Source organism: Orcinus orca, chromosome 8 (assembly GCF_937001465.1).
Source record: "Orcinus orca chromosome 8, mOrcOrc1.1, whole genome shotgun sequence".
Classification (NCBI taxonomy): domain Eukaryota; kingdom Metazoa; phylum Chordata; class Mammalia; order Artiodactyla; family Delphinidae; genus Orcinus; species Orcinus orca.
In genome coordinates, this window is record NC_064566.1 from 22,276,243 (window position 1) to 22,295,949 (window position 19,707).

General features: G+C 40.5%; 1 protein-coding gene across 4 annotated transcripts in view; it reads left to right on the forward strand.

Moving 5' to 3' along the window:
* Nucleotides 1-17,200: 17,200 nt before the first annotated feature.
* Nucleotides 17,201-19,707, forward strand: part of TRAF6 (TNF receptor associated factor 6) — a 28,043-nt gene continuing 25,536 nt past the window's right edge. For 2 of the 4 annotated variants that reach the window (XM_004264016.4, XM_033410914.2), the window contains exon 1: nucleotides 17,202-17,688. The gene's annotated coding sequence lies outside the window, so the exon portion shown is untranslated. Of the gene's footprint in view, nucleotides 17,689-19,377; nucleotides 19,435-19,707 lie in introns of all 4 variants that reach the window. The other 2 variants (XM_033410902.2, XM_033410889.2) reach the window with 2 other exon arrangements.

A 19,707-nucleotide genomic window follows, 5' to 3' on the forward strand; every position in this document is an offset into this window, starting at 1 on the left:
GAAGACTAAGAAAGTAGAGATCAGTCTCTCATCTTGTACACTCTTTTCACTCATCCACTCAAGGAGGAAGAGTTTCTTTGGATGGTCAAGTCTGAGGACGCTCACTGGACCTCAGTCTTAATGTGCAAATATGGCTATCATGGCCACTATTATCTGTATAATGTTGGGCTCTGGTGTGGAGTACCCCAGGCTTTGGAGTGACATAAACCTGGGTTTAAATTCTAGCATCACCTCTTGCAAGCTGTGTGACCTTGGGTATATTTCTTAACCTCTCTGACTCCATTTCCTCATTTAAACATGGGAATAATAATATGTACCTGGTAATGTTCTCAGGAGAATTAAATGAGTTAATACATGTAAGCTGCTTAGCACATTGTTAAGCACAACGTTGCCTCAAGAACCCCCAATCCTGCCGCTCAAAACCACCCTCCGGAGCCACAACCTTTTTCATCAAAGGTAAATCCCCATTTCAAGGCAAACTCTTAAAGTCATCCTTCATTTCTTTCTTTCTCTAAATCCTCACATCCAATCAGTCACCAAATTCTCATCTTATTCATTTTACTTCTCTGATCAAAATCCTCCTGTTGTTCCCCATCCTGGGTTAAAGTAAAAGACAAGGACCTCACAAGGACTAACAAGGAGCATTTCTTCTTCTACCCACTTCACTACAGACACACTGGCCTCTGTGCTGGTCCTCAAAAAGTCCATATATGCTGCTACTTGCTATTCTCTCTGCCTGAAATATTAGATTAGACACCGCCATGTTAGGGCTCTCCAGAGAAACGGAACCTGTAGGAGATATCTCTATCCTAGCTATCTAGGAGAGAAGTTTATTACGAGGAATCGGCTCACATGATCGTGGAAACTGAGAAGTCCCATGGTGTGCCATCTGTAAGCTAGAGACCCAGGAAAGCCAGTGGTGTAAGACCCAGTCCGAGGGCAGGAGAAAACGGACGTCCTACCTCAAACAGTGAGAGAGAGAGGAGGGGGCGGGAAGGGAGAGAAAGTGCTCAAATTCTCCCTTTCTCCACATTTCTGTTCTATTCAGGCCCTTAACAGATTGGACGGTGCATGCCCACCCACGTTGAGGAGGGCAAGTTGCTTTACTCAGTCTACTGATTCAAATGATTTTCTCATCCAGCAACATCCTCACAGACACACCTAAAAATAACGTTTAGTCAAATATCTGGGCACCTGTGATCCAGTCAAGTTGTCACATAAAATTAACCATCACAGCTGCCTTTGACTTCTAGGGACTTGCAGTCTAATGTGGAATTAAGATAGACCTGGAGTAGTAGGTAGGGTAGATAGAGATAATGAGATAGAGAGTCAAGAGTCAAGGGATATGAGATGTGCTTTCTGTTCTGTCACTATGGACTGTGTGACTTTGAACCATTCATGTAACCACTCGAGTGAGGATTTTCTCAGTTTAGTTTCTATAAAAATGGGTAACACCTACTTTCCAGCATCCCTGGGGGATCAAATAATTAAATGAAAATGCCTGGCCCAAGAGTCTGACACTTGGTAAGTACTTAATAAATATTAAGTGCTAGAAGGAGGGGAGGTGAGAATAGAACCACGTCCCAATAAGTTTTGGGATCTGAGAGCACAGAGTAACTTCCTGGGTTGAGCCTGGGAAAATGAGCAAACTCCCACAGTTTCACTGCTGCATGATTGCATGAGGTCACACAGCAGAGCTGATAACACCGTGTGGGGCGCTGGGGATCAGAGGTCGGAGACAAGGCACGGGTTCTCTGATGCTGGAACAGTGAAAGGGACACAGACAGGTCAAGAGAGGACTTCACCACCACAAGGAGGAGAAGGCTGAGCTAGAGTCAGATGACCGGTGATGAAAAAGAGTTACGTCTGCAGATTCTGGGATGTGATCGAGATCACACCCAACAACCTGAACAGATGTCAGCCAGGTCCCTACCCTCCATCTCCAGCCATGATGTCAGACATGTAGTAGCCACCAGGGAAGAAGGAGAGAGAGAACAAGAGAGAAAATCACAAGGACTGGCTAGTTTCATCTCAAATGACAGGCATTGTTTAGATTAATTTTCCTGTCTTTGGACTGAATGGGGGCTCCTAGTGGTAAGGCTGCTGGCTTCTGAAAGTAGACATTCACTTATGTGCAACTGAACTGTGTAACTGCTCTGCACATGATTGTATATATAGTTTCCATTTTTCATATTTTTCTACATTGAAGGTAAATAAAATTTATAACAATAATTATTTGATTGATGAATTAAAAGGGAAAAATCAAAAATATAATTTAAGGCCCCAAGTTCAACTATTGACACCAAGCTCTATTGCCTTCACACAGCACCGCCAGCTCTTATGCCCCTTTGATATGACTGAAAGTACCAGGTTTCTCATGCCTCTTAATGCCATGAAGACCACACTCCCAAATACTAACATGCTTTCTCCTAGCAAAGAGACCAGTGGAAGGGTGGCTGGCCAGAGACCCTCCCTGTGTGTCAGGCATTGCCATAGTGAAGGTCCAATGCCAAGCTCTGGTTACTTCCGGAGCAGCCTCTTTTTCCTCTTGGGCATACTGGTCATAACAGGTGCCACTAGTCAATTATCTCGACTCTCCCAACTCAGCCTCCCAGTGAAACATTACAAAAGAGGCCTCAGTTTCTTCATTTGTAGAAGCAAAAGGGAGGGGATGGGATGCCAGTATCTTTATAATTTCACTCTGTACCACATTCACGATTTTTGCCTTATCCAAATACCACCTGCACTATTATTTGTTTAATATTTGTCTTTAAATGAAGTTACCTTGTTTACTTACATCAATTTACTTAGAGAAGGATTTTATACGTTATCAAAGGTTTGTAGCAGAAATACAATGTAGGAAGGAAAATGCTCTCACTGTTAGAAAGAAAGGTGAGTGAGTGTCAAGGTTTACTGGCATCAAATAGACACTTTTTCCTTCCCAAATTAAAAAGGATTGAAAGAAAACTGGAAAAGCAATTCAGCGTTAACCTGCACCCAGTGTTAATATGTCTTCACCTGAAGTCATCTTGTGTGCTACCTAAACTCATTTCATGCACCGCAATGAGACTTTGTTAAACGTCAGGGGATGTGGTGTCTGAGAATCCTCCCAACTCTAAGAAGCTGAGACTTGTGTCTGTTACAAACCATTGCACACCCGTCGCTGAGCCGCTGACTGCGGAAAGTCAATTTGGGAACATGCCCAGTGGGTGGCAGGATTGAGACAGTGCTGTAGATGGAGACCTTTCTTAATATAGCTCCCCTTGTTTACAGCTCTCAGCCTGCCCGCAGCCCTTCCTCTTCATCTGCTGTTTGTCTACATCTGCCTCGAGGTCCCCGAGGAAAACAACAGACCAGCACATCACTTCATGTGGAAACCAGACTGGGGGCTCCAAAATACACAAATTTGTTGGAAGAAGCCCCCAGTTCCTTCACTCCTCATGGAATCTGCCTTCACCATTTAAACATAGGAAACTGAAAGGATCAAGAAGATCCCTGTGCCCTGGATCCAAGTCGAGGTTTTAAACCAATCAACCAAATCTTCAGCATTTTTAAGCATAAGTATTGTGTTAGACAGAGATTAAAAAACTTAATAACCTGCTGCTTGCGAGCTAGGTTATTTGGGCAGATGATATTAAAACTGTCGCTATCAATGAATGGAACAGATGGGGCATAACTGCTAAATTACATGCTAGAGACCATGAGAAATATAAGGTTTCAGAGGAGATTGAGGGAAGGCCAAGGGAGCCCTTCTTCCCAATGCCCAATGAAAGTGCCCACAAAATCATACAACATTTCAGCAGTATGAGATATAAGTGATAAAAATTAGACATATGCCAAGATCCCCAGAAGGAGTCTCTACAGATGAGCAGAATGATGATAGGGTCTGTATTACTTTTCTAGGGCTGCCGTAACAAAATACAGACTGGGTGACTTAACCAGTAGAAATTTATTTCGGACAGTTCTGGAGGCTGGAAGCCCAAGATCAAGGTGTCATCAGCATTGGTTTCTCCCAGAACCTCTCTCTTTGGCTTGCAGGCCACTTGCTTGCTGTGTCCCCACATGATCTTTCCCCTGTGCTTACAAATCCCTGCTGTCTCTTCTACTTCTTAAAAGGACACCAGTCCAATTGAATTAGGGTCCATTCACATGATCCCATTTAACCTTAATTACCCCTTTAAAGGCCCTATCTCCAAATATAGCCACATTGGCAGTTAGGGCTTCAACGTGTGAATTTGGGGGGCGGATATAATTCAGTCCATAACAGGGTTCCAATGCACTCTTCAATTTTTGCAGAGAAAATAGTCTGGAAAGAAAATAGTCAAGAAAGGGGGAGGGAGGGGAGGAGGAGACAAGGGAGGAAAGGGAAAGCTCATTGAGGATTGACCTGAAGCCCCCTTCTTGACAGCCTCAGGGATACCTTCCAACTTGGAGATGGGAAGGGAGGCTGCCCTGATGAACAGGGTTGCCCAAAGCAGAAAGGCAAGGATCAGGATAGAGAATCAGCTTCGAGAAGCAGCTGTTCCAAGTATCTAGAAGCCAACTCCAAAGGCAAGAATAAAAATCCATTTCAGGCAAGCAGCAGTGCACTAGCCATGAAATCAGGCAGAGGGGACAGGTTAAGGAGTCCCTCATGAAGCTTCTCCCTAAAACCCCTTTTGCCCAACCACAGCTTTAGAGGCATATAAAAGTTTTCTCAGTTCAATGATGGTGTATTTGTCTTACCATACTAAAACTATGTTACAAAACTAAAAGGAGCCTGCAGAATATACGATAAGCCAGGAACCTATCCCTATTTGTCTTCTTATCCTGTCAAATAAGAACCCTTTAATCAAGTAAGAACAATTTTACTGAGGCTCTTTGCATTTGCATTCAAGAGCTTTAAGTTTGGAAAGAAAGCTACCGTTGTTTTTTCTTACAGGGAAACCTCATTTGTATTGCACGTCACTTTATTGCACTTCACAGATGCTGCAGTTTTTTACAAATCGAAGGTTTTGACAACCTTCCATTGAGCAAGTCTATCAGTGCCATTTTTCCAACAGCATTGGCTCACTTCGTGTCCCTGTCACAATTTGGTAGTTCTCGCAATATTTCAAACTTTTTCATATTCGTTATGGAGATCTGTGATCAGTGATCTTTGATGCTACTACTGTAATTGTTTTGGGGCTCCATGAACCACGCCCAAATGAGATAGTGAACTTAATTGATACATGCTGTGTGTACGCTGACTGCTCCATCAACCAGCTGTTCTCCCACCTCTCTCCCTCTCCTTGGGCCTCCTTGTTCCCTGAGACAATTTTCAAAATTAGGCCAATCAATAACCTTGCAATGGCTTCTAAGTGTTCAAGTGAAAGGAAGGGTTGCATGTCTCTTACTGTAAATCAAAAACTAGAAATGATTAAGCTTAGTGAGGAAGGCATGTCAAAGCTGAGATAGGTCTAAAGCTAGGCCTTTTACATGAAACTGTTGGCCAAGTTGTGACTGCAAAGGAAAACTTCTTGAAGGAAATTAAAAGTGATATTCCAGTGAACACACAAAGGAAAATAGCCTTATTGCTGATATGGAGAAAGTTTGAGTGATCTGGATAGAAGATCAAACCAGCCACAACTTTCCTTTAAACTAAAGCCTAATCCAGAGCAAGGCCCTAACTCTCTTCAATTCTCTGAAGGCTGAGAGATGAGGAAGCTGCAGAAAGAATGTTTGAAGCTAGCAGAGGTTGGTTGATGAGGTTTAAGAAAAGAAGCCACCTCCATAACGTAGAAGTGCAAGGTGAAGCAGAAAGTGCTGATGTAGAAGCTGCAGCAAATTATCCAGAAGATCTAGCTAAGGTAAATAATTAAGGTAGCTACACTAAACAACAGATTTTCAAGGTAGACAAAACAGCCTTATATTGGAAGAAGATGCCACTAAGACTTTCATAGCTAGAGAGGAAAAGTCAATGCTTGGCACCAAAGCTTCAAAGGATGAGCTTTTTCTGAAACAGAAGACAAAAGGGAAAATATTTATTTACCTATATTCCTATAAGGAATTGCCTCTGTTGAACAAGCAGTGTTCTTGATGAGAAGAAACCAAGATAAGAAGCATGTGTAATGAAACTAACACCCAAGGAGAAGACATACAATGAATACACTGGATGCCATAAGAGACAAATTTACAACTTACTGATATAGAAAACAAACTGGAGAAAAACTCTGAGATCACATAGGAAGTAAATGCAGAGACGAAAATAATGAGGAAAAGGTTAGGGATAGATATTATAGAATAAGTGAAATAGTGAAATGAAACACACAGAATGGTGGGTGTTCCCCCAAAGATAATTGAATCCAGTCAGATCACGTGGAATAAAAGCATTACTCAAGATAGCATTGAATTTTCCAGCACTAAACAAAGCTTTAGCTCTAGGAGAGCTCATCACCATACTCTGAAAAAGATAATTAACAGAGAGATCTCTTCCAAAGTGTAGGCTATTAAAATGTCAACACTTAAAGAATAATAAAGATCATGAAAATATCCATTCATGGGAAAAAATTACCTTTGAAAAGGAAAAGTTAAGAAATATGATCAATATAAAATGACCTTCATTATGCCAGTTATGCTTTTTCCTTGATTTCTACTGTGGTTAGGATAACTCTTGCTGCCCTGCATTGGTTTATTTTTGTTTTTAATTTACCATAGATGATGATGATGAAGATAGATAGATGATAGATAAATAGACAAACAGACTGACTCCATCCTTTTATCTATCTATGCTACTTTTCTTTTTAACTTATTTTTTTAATGTGCTATAAAATATATTACACATACAGGAGAGTGCATAAAAACATTCATGTGTAAATCTCTTCCCCTTGAATTCAGATAGAACCTGTGACTTGATGTAACCAAGGGAATATGGCAAAGGTGATAATGATGTCTTTGACTATGCTACATCATATAAGACCCTGTCTTAGTAGCTCAGAGAGAGAAAATTTTCTTCCTCACTGGTTGGAAGAAGTAAGCTTCCACATTGCAAGAGGGCCTATGGAGAATGTCGCCAGACAGGGAAAGGCCAGCAGCCTCTCTTAACTGAGAGCAGGCCATCAGGCAATAGCCAGCAAGAAAACAGAGATCTCAATCCTATAACCTCAAGGATCTGAATTCTGCCAACAGCCTGAGCTTGAAGCAGATTTTTCCCCAGTCAAGTTTCTGATGAAATTGCAGCCCAGTGAAACCCTGGGTATAGCTAAGCCTTGCCTGAATTCCTAACATACAGAAACAATAAGATAATGCAATAGCCAAGGGGTGAAAGCAACCCTTGTTTCCATCAAAGAATGAATGGGTAACAAAATGTGATATATACATACAATGGAATATTATTATGCAGCCTTAAAAAAGAAGGACTTTTTTTTTTTTTTTTTTGCAGTACTTGGGCCTCTCACTGTTGTGGCCTCTCCTGTCGCAGAGCACAGGTTCCGGACGTGCAGGCTCTTAATCCATGTTTTGTTGGATTTTTACCTAGGTTTTTCAGTTTTTTGAGCTATTGTAAATAATATTATATTTTAAATTCCAGTGTGCACAGGCTCACTGCTAGCATAATGAAATACAACATTTTTAATGGTTATCTTATATCCTGAGATCTCCTGACTCATTTTTTTAATTCTAGGAAGTGTGTGTGTGTGTATCCTGTAAGATTTTCTACATAGATAATCACATCTTCTGCAAGTAGGGACAGTTTTATTTCTTTTTTTGTGATTTGTATGCCTTCTACTTCCTTTTCTTGCCTTATTGCATTGGCTACAACTTCCAGAACTATGTAATATAAGAGCAGTGCCATTGGCTATCCTTGCCTTGTTCCCAATCTTAGGGGAAAGCATTTAGTCTTTCACCATTAAGTATGTTAGATGTAGGTTCTTGTAAACACTCTATCAAGTTGAAAAAGTCCAAAGTGCTGATGAAAGAAATTATAGAAGATGTAAATAGATACATACTATGTTCATTAATTGAAAGATTCAACATAATAAAGATGTCAGTTCTCCCACAAATTGAAACATAGGTTTAACACAATTCCTATCAAAATCCCAGTAAAATATTTTGCAGATAGCTAATATTATTCTAAAATTTATATGGAAAAGCAAGGGAACTAGAATAGCTAAAGCAATTTTTAAAATGAAATCAAAAGTAAGAGGACCTCATCTATTTGATTTCATGACAATATATAACTACAAGAATCAAGACTCTGTGGTATTATTGCAGAGATAGACATACAGATCAATGGGATAGAATAAAGGAACCCAAAATAGACCCACACAAATATACCCAACTCATTTATTTTACAAAGGTGGAAAAACAATTCAATGGAGGAAAGATAGCCTTTTTTTTTTTTTACAGTACACGGGCCTCTCACTGTTGTGGCCTCTCCCATTGCGAAGCACAGGCTCCGGACGTGCAGGCTCAGTGGCCATGGCTCACGGGCCTAGCCGCTCCGTGGCATGTGGGATCTTCCCGGACCGGGGCATGAATCCGTGTCCCCTGCATCTGCAGGCAGACTCTCAACCATTGCACCACCAGGGAAACCCCAGAAAGATAGCCTTTTAAACAAGTGATGGTGGAGTAATTGGACATCCAAAGGCAAGGAAAGAAAGTAGCAAGAAATGGAAGGAGAGGAGGGAGGAAAGAAGGAAGGAAGGAAGGAAGGAAAGAAGGAAGGAAAGAAAGAAACCTAGTCTCACACCTTATACAAAAACTAATTCAAAATGGATCACAGTAAAAAGACTAAGAATATAATTAGAAAATAGGCAAAAGACATGAAGAGACATTTTGCCAAAGAGAATGTACAGGTGGCAATAAGCACAGGGAAAGGTGCTGCACATCATCAGCCATTAAGGGAGTGAAAATTACAACCACAGTCATACATCACTACACATCTATCAGAAAGGCTAATGCAAGAAACCTGAATCACACATACATTGTTGGTGAGAATGTGTAATGACAGAGCCACTCTGGAAAACGAGTTGGCGGTTTCTTAAAAAGCTAAAATACAAATACCATATGACTCAGTGATTGTACTCCTGGACATAAATTAAAATTTATGTTCACACAAAAAACCTTATAGGAATGTTTATAACCAATTCCAATGCAAAAGTTTCCATACTATGTGATTCCATTCATGTGACATTGTTGAAATGGTAAAATTATAGAAATGGAGAACAGATTAGTGGTTCCCGGCGTATAAGGAGGGTACAAGGAGGAGGGAACTAGGTATGGCTATAAAAGGGCAACATGGGGGATCCTCGTGGTGATGGAAATATTCAGTATCTTGACTGGATCAATATCAAGATATTGTGATATTGTGCTATAGTTGTACAAGATGTTACCATTGGTGGAAATTGGGTAAAGGATAAATGAGATTTCTCTGTATTATATCTTACAATTGCATATGAATCTACAATCATCTCAAAATTAAAGTTTATTTTTTTAAAGATTATATAATGACAAGCAAATGCAATTGCAAACTTGGGCTGGACCCTGGATGGAAAATCAAACCAAAGTAACATCTCTAAAGGATTATTGGGGTAGAACTGAGGAGATTTAAATATGGTTGTATGTTAGATAATATTTATTGTACAAGTTAAATTTCTGAGTGTGATAATGGCGTTGTGGTTATATAGGAACCTATATAATTGTCCTTGTTCTTAGTACACTGAATTATTTAGGGACAATATGATAATATGCAACTAGTTCTCAAGTAATTCATAAATAAGTTTTTTTTTAAACTCTCAAATAATTAAGGGAGGGGGGAGAACGAGGGAAAAAGAGATTGAGCAAGCCAGCCAGCCAACATGGAACATTCCTGAAAGATAAGCAAATAGGCAAGAGTGATGATGAGGGAAACAGCTTCCATAATCAGTAGTTATGAACTCTGTCCCATACTAAGAATCTTTAATGTCCTATTTGCCTAGACAGACACTATCTCCTTTTCTAGTCCTTTAGATAAATGCTGTAAACTTTTTATAAATCTTAAACATTTTACTGATCAGCTACTGTGACCTGTTTCAGTACCTTTAAATAGGCTTTTTCAAGTTTGCCAACTTATGTCTCCAAAGTATACATTCCCCTCCGGTCTGAATGTCCTGGGGTCTCATCTTCCCCAGTGGAATGTCAGTAAGCTGCTAGGCAATTCCTAAAGGTGGCTTTAGATTGTACGCATTAAAGTGTTGTGACATTGATGAATGCAGGGGCTGGGGTGTAGTGGTCCCCAGGTCTGAGCAATAAGCACTCTCCTCCTTCCAGAATGTAGTCATATAGATAGCAAGGCCATGTTTAAAAACTTTAAGTTAGTCATTTTTTTTCCTTCACAGTGGTTTCTTCAGGAAAGTAGAACTGAGTTTCAAAAATGTAAGGGGACATTTTTTCTTTTATATTTTTTACCTTCTGTAATGAATATTTTATCTTGTATGTGAGTTTTAATTTCTTTTTACAGTTATTGGGGTATGTGGTATATGCGTGTGTGTTCTTTTGTTTTTTAAAATAATACACTAACCTAGAATCCTGGGGAGAATGAGTAAGATACATACCAAGAACTAGATGGAACAAAAATTGACAGTCTTTCTGGGAAGTCATTTGAAACAGAAGTCATAAATATCCATAGCCTTTGACCTACCAATTTCCACTGAAGAAACCCATCTTAAAGTCGTAGTTTGAAATGTGGGCAAAGATTCATCCACAAAAGTTCACTGACACATTATAAAAGCAAATACTATAATAGAAATAATCTGATATTCAAACTTAGAGGAATAGTTAATTTATTATAGATTCAGGCATTTAGATAGGAAACTGCACATTTTTTAATATTATCTTGAGGCATTTTTAATTAATTAGGAAATGCTTGATGTAAGAAATGAGATCAATATAAACTATTTTATGGGCAAAAGAACTAAAGCTGATGAATCATTTCCAGTTTCCGATTGTGTTCCAATTTCTAATACTTTGTTTCCTCTTTGGAGTCTGTTATTTGGCACTTTTCCTAATTTAGTTTTGAGGAATTTCCTCTCAGAAAACAATGCCTCTCTGGTCATGGGCAAAATGATCTCTCGTTTATTGATTTCTAGTGTTGACCCTTTATATCCCTAGTTCACTGGTGCAGAAAACAAAAAATGCAAATGACCCTTAATAAATGCCTTGAGAAGAAATTACCACCACCATCCTCAAGAAACCATTTTGGAAATCTTCCAATGTGCACATGTAGAATCTTCAAAGGTCATTATTAATTTAACAGAATTCTTACATGTTGTACCCCTTACAGAAACTCCTTCAGGAAAGCCTAGAGGATTAGCTATCATTCAGAACATGAAGATTACTTTGTTATAAGAAAGTAGTCAGTCCCATGTTATTCATCAAAGCAATGTTTTATTTAGAAAATCCAGAAAGAAATATATTCTGTTCTGGCAGAAACTGAGGTGAAAGTATGATATTTTTGGTGGATGAAATGCTGAAAGTTCAATTTGAAACTGAAAATTGTTTCATCTTAACAATCACAAGCCATTAACAACAGCACCATATGAAAAGGGCAAACGTGGACACAGGCTTCAGGAACCTGGAATGTGTCCTACTCTATGTGATGAAAAACTTAGAGTGACAGCATTAACCCCCAAGCACACACACCCCTTCCATTCCCTTTCATAGTAAAGCAGCTTTTAATTTACTTAATTTTGTCATTGTCATAATCCTCATTTAGGCTGTTTCCAACCTATAAAAGAATTGTATATTCTCCCCAAAGCATTTTTATTGAGTTATTTGCAACAAACTACATATTCTATAAAAACAATATTATTAATTGGGACTGGCTTTCCCTCTCCCCACCGCTGTCTGCCCCACAAAAGACTATTTGACTCATACTGTATCTGAAAAAATGTTTGCAGTGAAAGAGATACAATTATGGAAAATAATACTGTTGCATAAAAGACACATTATTTCAACTTCAATTGTGGGCAATTCAGGGAAACTAAACATTTATTTATTTAACTGTCTTTTGGGGAAATTATATTATAAAATCTAATGAGGAACAGTGGAAATATATCTCCTGTTCTTCCCACCAAGCAAGCTCACACCACAGTTCTGAACACTTCCTCTTTCGTGCTTCAGATTTTCTCTGCTTTCCACTGCCTCTGTGAGAGTTTCTACACCTGGCAACGTGCAGGAACTCACACAAGAGACTTTTGAACTCAAGAGCCTTCCTGAATGGTAATCCTCTATTGTTTCAAAATATAAATAAGCCAAACGCTTAACTATACTTTTTTGATTTTGTGTTCCAGTGCCACGATTAAGGTTTCTGTTTTGTTTTGTTTTTTAAGGATCCTAATGTCCTGAAAGGTTTAACATTCTTCCATTCAAACATCAACCATGCAAAAATCTGACTGAGAAATTCATTCAATATGCAGATGTTGTATAGAAGCAGAGTTAAGCAAGAATGTTGTAATGATAAAGTACAATTTTCAAAAACTTCAACACAAGACTGCCACAGAAATCGAGAATGAACACATTCTAAGATTTTATTCAGCCCATTAATTAATGAGAGAATTAGTAAGATGATAAAGCTGGTCCAAAGGAAGTTTGGAGAAACAGAGATATTACAGTCAGTCAAAGGAATGCTGAAATTTACCAGCTGATACAAATTAGTTAATATCCCATAGTGTATTAACCTCAGGGTGTGTGTTTTTTTTACTGGAAGGAAATCTATGAGTTAATGTATAACCTCAGTGTCTGGTCTCTAATCAAATAGTAAAATAGCAAAGTCAAACAGGAGAATTCTCAGACATAGATAATTAATTATTAGGCAAACATGTTAAACAATGTCACTGTTGCCTTCCTCTTACTTTATTTCAGGTTTTGGATGATTTTTCTTCATAGTAATGCTTTTTTTTTTTTTCAGTACACGGGCCTCTCACTGTTGTGGTCTCTCCCGTTGCGGAGCACAGGCTCCGAACGCGCAGGCTCAGCGGCCATGGCTCACGGACCTAGCCGCTCCGCATCACGTGGAATCTTCCCAGACCGGGGCACGAACCCATGTCCCCTGCATCGGCAGGTGGACTCTCAACCACTGCGCCACCAGGGAAGCCCCATAGTAATGCTTTTTAAAGTGTTTAGAAGAGACTGTACCAAGAGAAATCATAAGGTATTGTTTACCTTGGTGAAATACTCTGACCCTTAGCTCTGTAAGTTCAAAAGCTGATTTTTTTTCCCACCCAGTGTGCCTATACACTAACTCAGCTCGCAGGAAGCAAATCTACAAATCAGACAAAAGCAATTTGTTTTCATTAAAAATATATGAATAGATCAGATTCTTATATTCTATGGTTGGTACATTCTTTCCCCCAAGGAAAGCAGTAAACTGGGTCCACTTACCATCTCAATGTTGCTTGATGATCTCTAGTGAAACTAGCTAGGAAAATCTAGCTGCAATGCAGTGGAAATGTCCCCACCCTCCTCATTTACCCAAATGAAGGGCGGAAAAAGATCTCCTCCTTTCTCCAAGAGCAGGAAAAATGAGTATGGCCACAAAAAGTCTAGGTTCTTGCTTGGGATTTGGGAAGAGGGTGGAGAGGAATGGTGAGTACTTTCACTCCTTGCCAGTGGGTAGGCTTTACCAAAGAAAACTCTGCTATGGACAATATTGGGAAATTCCATAGATTCCAAGGTGGGTTCCAAAACTAAGCTTCTGCCTCCTAGTGGCTCAGAGTCTGCTCTCAACCTAGACAGTGAAATGAGCCAAGGGTATAGTCCCAAATCCTGTTATTAGTGTCTGCAGTCTCCCTAGGAGCCTCCCCATACACACCCACATGTCCACACACCTCACTCATCTTCCTTTATTGCCCATCTCCTTCACTTCTCATCACCCATGCCCTCCTCTGCTCTGAGAACTTTCCCTTATTTTGGTGGAGTGGGGTGGGAGGAGAGAGGCAGAAACGGTGAAGGAGGCTACCCTGAAACTTATTGTACTCGGAGTATATTCCAAGACCGGAACCTTCTGTTGGGTAAGCTTCCTTCCTGTGCTCCTCTGGCTTCACTTAGCTACTGTTAGTGACCATGAAATCATTCAGTAGGTAAATTGCTTTTGCAACTCAACGATTAATGACATCAGGACATCTCCAAAACTCCTGCCTTTGAACATGGATAGCTAAAGGGAGATTTTGATACAGGACACTTCCTCCCCCAAACTGAATGTACATGGGAGATGCCCGACTGGATCTCTTTGACCTTTTCTAGGTTCCGTCATATCTAATGCCTCCTCTGACTGACTCAGTCTTCCTTGGTTTGTAATTTTATCCAAGGTTATAACATATTTACTTTCTTGCTCTTCCTGCTTCTGGTATGAGAAAGTTTCTGACTCTAAAGTGCTTTTGTAAGATGATATATTCCATTGCATGCTCTTAGGTTGGCATGTGTAAATTTTTTTATGTTAAGTTTAAATAATTGCGAAAGATGTAATTCTACCATACTGTATATTTTACAAGTCTGTACATGTTTTTTGACAAAACTCTGCACATTTAGCTCATTCAAGTCTCATTCCATTTATGGAGGAAATCTACTACACAACCTAATTAATAAAGCCAGTCCTTATTGACAAACCATTTCAACCAATCAGATTCACTCTCCATCAGTTTTCAATCAAAATAAATCTAATAATATGCATCATGAAAACCATCTCAATTATGAATTTTAACTCTAAAATAGACATTTCAGATATCCACATAGACGGGTAGATAGACAAATGGATGGATGTGAAAGAAAGAAAGGGAGGAAGGAAGGAAAGGAGAGAGAGAAATGATAGAGCACTGAGACTTGTTTTGAGTTTGTTACCTAAATAAAATAAGATGGAATCACTTAGAATATTTCTTCCTGAATCTGTCCTTGTTCACGAAGAAATTCTCCCTTGCCAGCTATGAATTCTTTATTTGGTTCCTTTGGAACGCTGGAGACAACCTAGCCTAGGAAGTCACATTCTGTCATTTTCACAGCATCCTATTGGTTGTACCCTATTCATTGTGCAAGGGGATCACATATGGGTATAAATAGCATCTTCAAGGCTGACTGCCACACATACATGATGGTTGTTCAGTAAATATGGTTTGAATTAAAGAACTGTGTTCTACTTTTATCATTTAAAACTTAGAGAGCCATCCTTTTTCTAAATGGGGGAAAATCTCTCACCCTCCCACTCCTACCTGGGACAGCCTACAAGGTGAATCTTATTTCAGTTTTCAAATAGAGTGTGAAAAACAGCAACCCAGAAATGATACCATGATGATATTTTTGCCCACTTTGAATACTTATATAGGACACTGGAAAATATTTTAAATTAGTGACATTTCAGGAAACCTAGGTACTGTGGTCGCTGTACATATCAGATAACCCTACTGGTCAGAATACTCAGTTCCTGCCACCTGTATAGAGCTTCCTAGTTTACAAAGAGTTTTCACATATATCTCATTTGAACTAATAAAGCCTCTGAGAAGGAGACAGGATGGATTTTATTCCAACTTTACAGATGAGGATACTTGACCAGGTCCAATTTTAATAAGAGGCAGAGCCAAGAGGAAAATTTTGTTTTCTGATTCCTAGTCCAGTAGGGGTGTGAATGATCAGAGGAGACTTTAAGGAGGAATTTGCATAGGATAGGCTGGGTTGTGCGGCAGAAAAGACAGCCCTAACATCTCAATGGCTCGAAACAACAGAGATCTGTTTCCTGCTCATGTAAGTCCAATGAAGGTGGATTGACTTTCCAAGGCAACTGCCCTCCATACAGCAATTTAGCGATCCAGCCTCTTACAGCTGCCCCATGGTTGTCACGTGGGGAAGTGGGTCTTTCAATGAAAATCAAATACTTTGGTCTTAAAATGACACACCTCCCTTGCCCTGAACAGCCTGTGGGTCAGAACTAGTCACATGGCACTGTCTGACTGCAAGGGGACAGTGTAAGTCTCCTGTGTGCCCAGGGCATGGGTGAGCGCCAACACTCTCTACCAGTATAAACAGGGAAGAATGAATAGAATCTGTAGAAGTAGGAGGAAGCCCCTCAAGGACACGTGTGAAAATCGTGAAATACACGCACAACACCTAATCTTTCTGAAAGCCCAGTGCTGGGTTCTCTCACGTACATTTTTATTAGTTGATGCTGACAACAGCCTGGAAGGTAAATATTATCCCCTAGTTTATGGTTTAGGAAACTGAAGTTCGTAGAAGTTACAAAACTTGCCCCAGAGCACATATTAATACGTGGAGGAAAGTCTACCTCCCTTGTTCTTCTTTTTCGCCATCTCTCAGTTTTATATCATGATCTCTTCACCATCACATAGGGGATTTATTTTTACACGGCCCTGGGAATCAGTGGGGAGGGATGCACAAGAGCTGGCAATTCTACCGGCAATGTTTTATTTATTGAGCTGGGTGGTGAGCACACAGATGTGTGTATAATTCTTTTTATGTCTTAACTATTTCAAAGTACTTTTTAAAAAGAGGGGTGGCAGAGTGAGTTTGAAAACTTGTGACAGTTTCTTATCTTAAAAACATAAGTATTTTTTATGAATATCAGCAGCCAGAAAGCAGGAAATACAGTATTGTTAACATTTATTGAGCACATACTATGTCCTAGTTTTAAATAATTTATTAACACGTACTAACTTATGTTTCCCTTCCAACAATGCTACCAATGAGGTAGGTACTATCATTATCCTTATTTTAATGAGATGAAAAAATTGAAGTCAGATTAAGTAAATTATTTAAAGTCAAATAATTTATAAAGGGGAAAAACTAGATTGGAATGAAGCACTCTGGTTTCAGGACATGTACATATGAAACCCAACACCCTGTAATACCTCCCCCAAGAGGTGAAGGATGAGTCAGATTTGCAGAGGTGAGCCAAAATCTTTCACGCATCTTCTTGTTACATTCCTTAGAGGTTTGCATGCAGTTAAACAGGGAATTAAAAATAGCTTTCTTGTGACGTTGACCGAAAAAGAGATGATGTGTTTGGCAGCAGTTTCAAAGAAATATTTAAATATATGGGTTTGACTCCCTTGGACTTGTTGAAGGGGAAGGACCAGGTGATAAGAGAGGGCTCTACATATCATGTAAACTTCCTTGTCAAGGAGGGTGGAGTTAGGGAAGGAGTGAAGGCTTTTCGAAGGTCAAGTAATCTCGCCGAGTTGGGGTTTTTCTCCTGCTTGGATTGGGAAACTATAAAAACACAGTTTGGGATTACTGCTGTTGCTGCTGCTCACTAGATCACAGTTACTCCGGGACAGATCTCACTTCAGGATTGCAGGGTAAGGAATTCCTAGGTGGGATTCGCACCCAAGCGAGGCGGAAACGCAGCGGGAGAGCTCTAGATTGACGGCTGGACCTGCCCGCGCCGGCACCGCAGCGCGCGCCTGTGGAGGACCGCCGCCAGGGGACGCCCACGCCCGGCTGGGCCGCTCTGTCTCCTCCCCTGCCCGCTCCCCGCCCCTCGCTCGCCCGCGCGAGCGGAGAAGGCGGAAGTAGGGGCCTCCGCGGATGGGGCTCGGGCTTCCGGGGGATTCAGTAACGGCGGCCTTCGGGTCAAGAGATTGGCGTCCTGGCACCCTCGGCTTGGAGTGCGGTGCCTTTCTCTCCTGGCACCTTGGCTGAGTGGAGTCCTGCGGCCGGGCGTAGTCGGCGGCCCAGCGGACCGGAGTGGTGAGTCTCCTTCTGACGGCTCCCGGCGGTGGCGGCCTCTCTCCCCACGGGCTGGGATGCCTCCTCCTCTCCTGTTTCTCACTTGGGGACGCCGCCCCTGGCCCCTAGCTTCCCACGGGTTGGGGACGCCGCCTCCTCTCCCCTGGGTTCCCACAGGTTGGAGACGCCGCCCCCTGTCCCCTCACCTCTGCTCCGCCGGCCGGTGGGGACCACCTCCCCGGCTCACTCCATCCCCCAGCTGGAATCTCGCGCCAACTTTCTCGGCCCGACTTCCCCCACCCCGCGCATTCCCCTTCCCAGAAAAGGAAATCGCCTCCTGTATTTTCCTATTGCTCGGATGGTACCGGCTTAAAAAAATCCCTTTTAGGTTCTCAGCGACTCCCTCTGTCACTGTCATGGGAGAGCTATTTTTGGGTTCCCTGTTGAACTCAAATAGACGTCCCAGGCAGCAAGTGTTTTTTTTTTTTTGAAAGAAAAGGTTCAGCTGACACGAATGTTCCTCCCCCGCCCTTGCACGCGGCAGTTCTAGCGATTGTTCCAGACGCTGGGTTGATAAAGCTGTTCCTAGTATTTGGCTTCAGGGGAACTCCAGCTGAGTTAGGACTGTCTTGAATGTGAACAGAAAGCACCTACAAATTTTAGGAGCTTCATACAACGTATAGTATTTGCGTGTTTTCTCTGGTTTCTCGGGAGTGTAAATCACTAAATGTCTTGCTACACAGGCATAGAAACAAGAAAAACTTGAAATTCTGAGTGTTGGCCTTGTGAACCTGGCCACTGGTATTTTATCCATTCCCTTGTGATTACTCGGGAAGGGAGAAGGGGCTTTTCTGATGTTGATATGGGAGTGGGGTGAGGACGCTGTGGCTTTTTTTGTGACTCAAGGAAGGAATGTGTCTCAGGCCCTTGTTGCCCATGTGATGATCAGAGTTTCAACCTGCACGCACTATATACATCACAGTATTTAAGAATTGTAACTTGAAGTCTTTTCTGTGACAAATTTGGATACGTGATGCTGATAAATTTTTGGCCACTTAGATTTTGAAAGAAGTTCAAATCTTTGCCTCCTGGAGGAGAACAAATCATCCCTAGGAAAGGGAATGTCCCCTCAAATTTATGTTCAAAAATAAGGCATAGTAGTTGACTCTTTTGCAGCACCTTCGCCATTGCAGCTCTTTTGCAGGTCTTTGCAATTTTAAGAATAGATCTTAAGGATTTGGTAAATAGTTCTTGTTTCTAAAGCTAGTAGCAAATTAAAGGTAATTTCTCAGTGTTTTGTATTATGTGGTTTTACTTTAAAACTTAAAATTGACCAGTTCAAGACATAACTTACTGATTTTTTAGCTTGGTACGTTTCTCTCATTAGCATCTGTTGATCTTAAAGGAACAAAGTTTTGTGTATCGCTCTACTCCCCTTCCCACAAGATACTTAACAGTATACTCTTTGGAGCATAATATATAACCCCATACTAATAGGTGAATTTAAGCCATGATTTCTTATAAGGCTATTTTTGATATTCATTTTGCAGTCAAAATAAGTTGGCAGTGGTTACATCCCACAATATTTAATTAACTCAGTGCTTACTGTACTAGATTCACAATTACAAAGAGGGAATTACAGTCATGAAGCTCTTAACGTACTAAGGAACCATTTAACCTTTGTGCTGTCTCTTCCATTAATTCATATAGAAAGCCACATGAATTCTGAATGTTAGAATAGAAAAGAGGCCAAAGAAATCTTTGAAGGTAAGAATATCTGTTTACTCTTATCTATTTTAGCTTATGTAAAGCCAAGCGTACCTCTGTAGCATCTCATGAAGTGGATACCTAAGGCACCATATGAGGTTAAAAAAAAAAATACTAATAAAGCATAGTATTTTCTACACGGTTGCCAGATCATCATTATCTTCTTTTTTTAAAAAATTATTTACTTATTTATTTTTGGCTGTGTTGGGTCTTTCGTTGCTACACGAGGACTTTCTCTAGTTGCAGCCAGTGCGGGCTACTGTTCATTGCAGT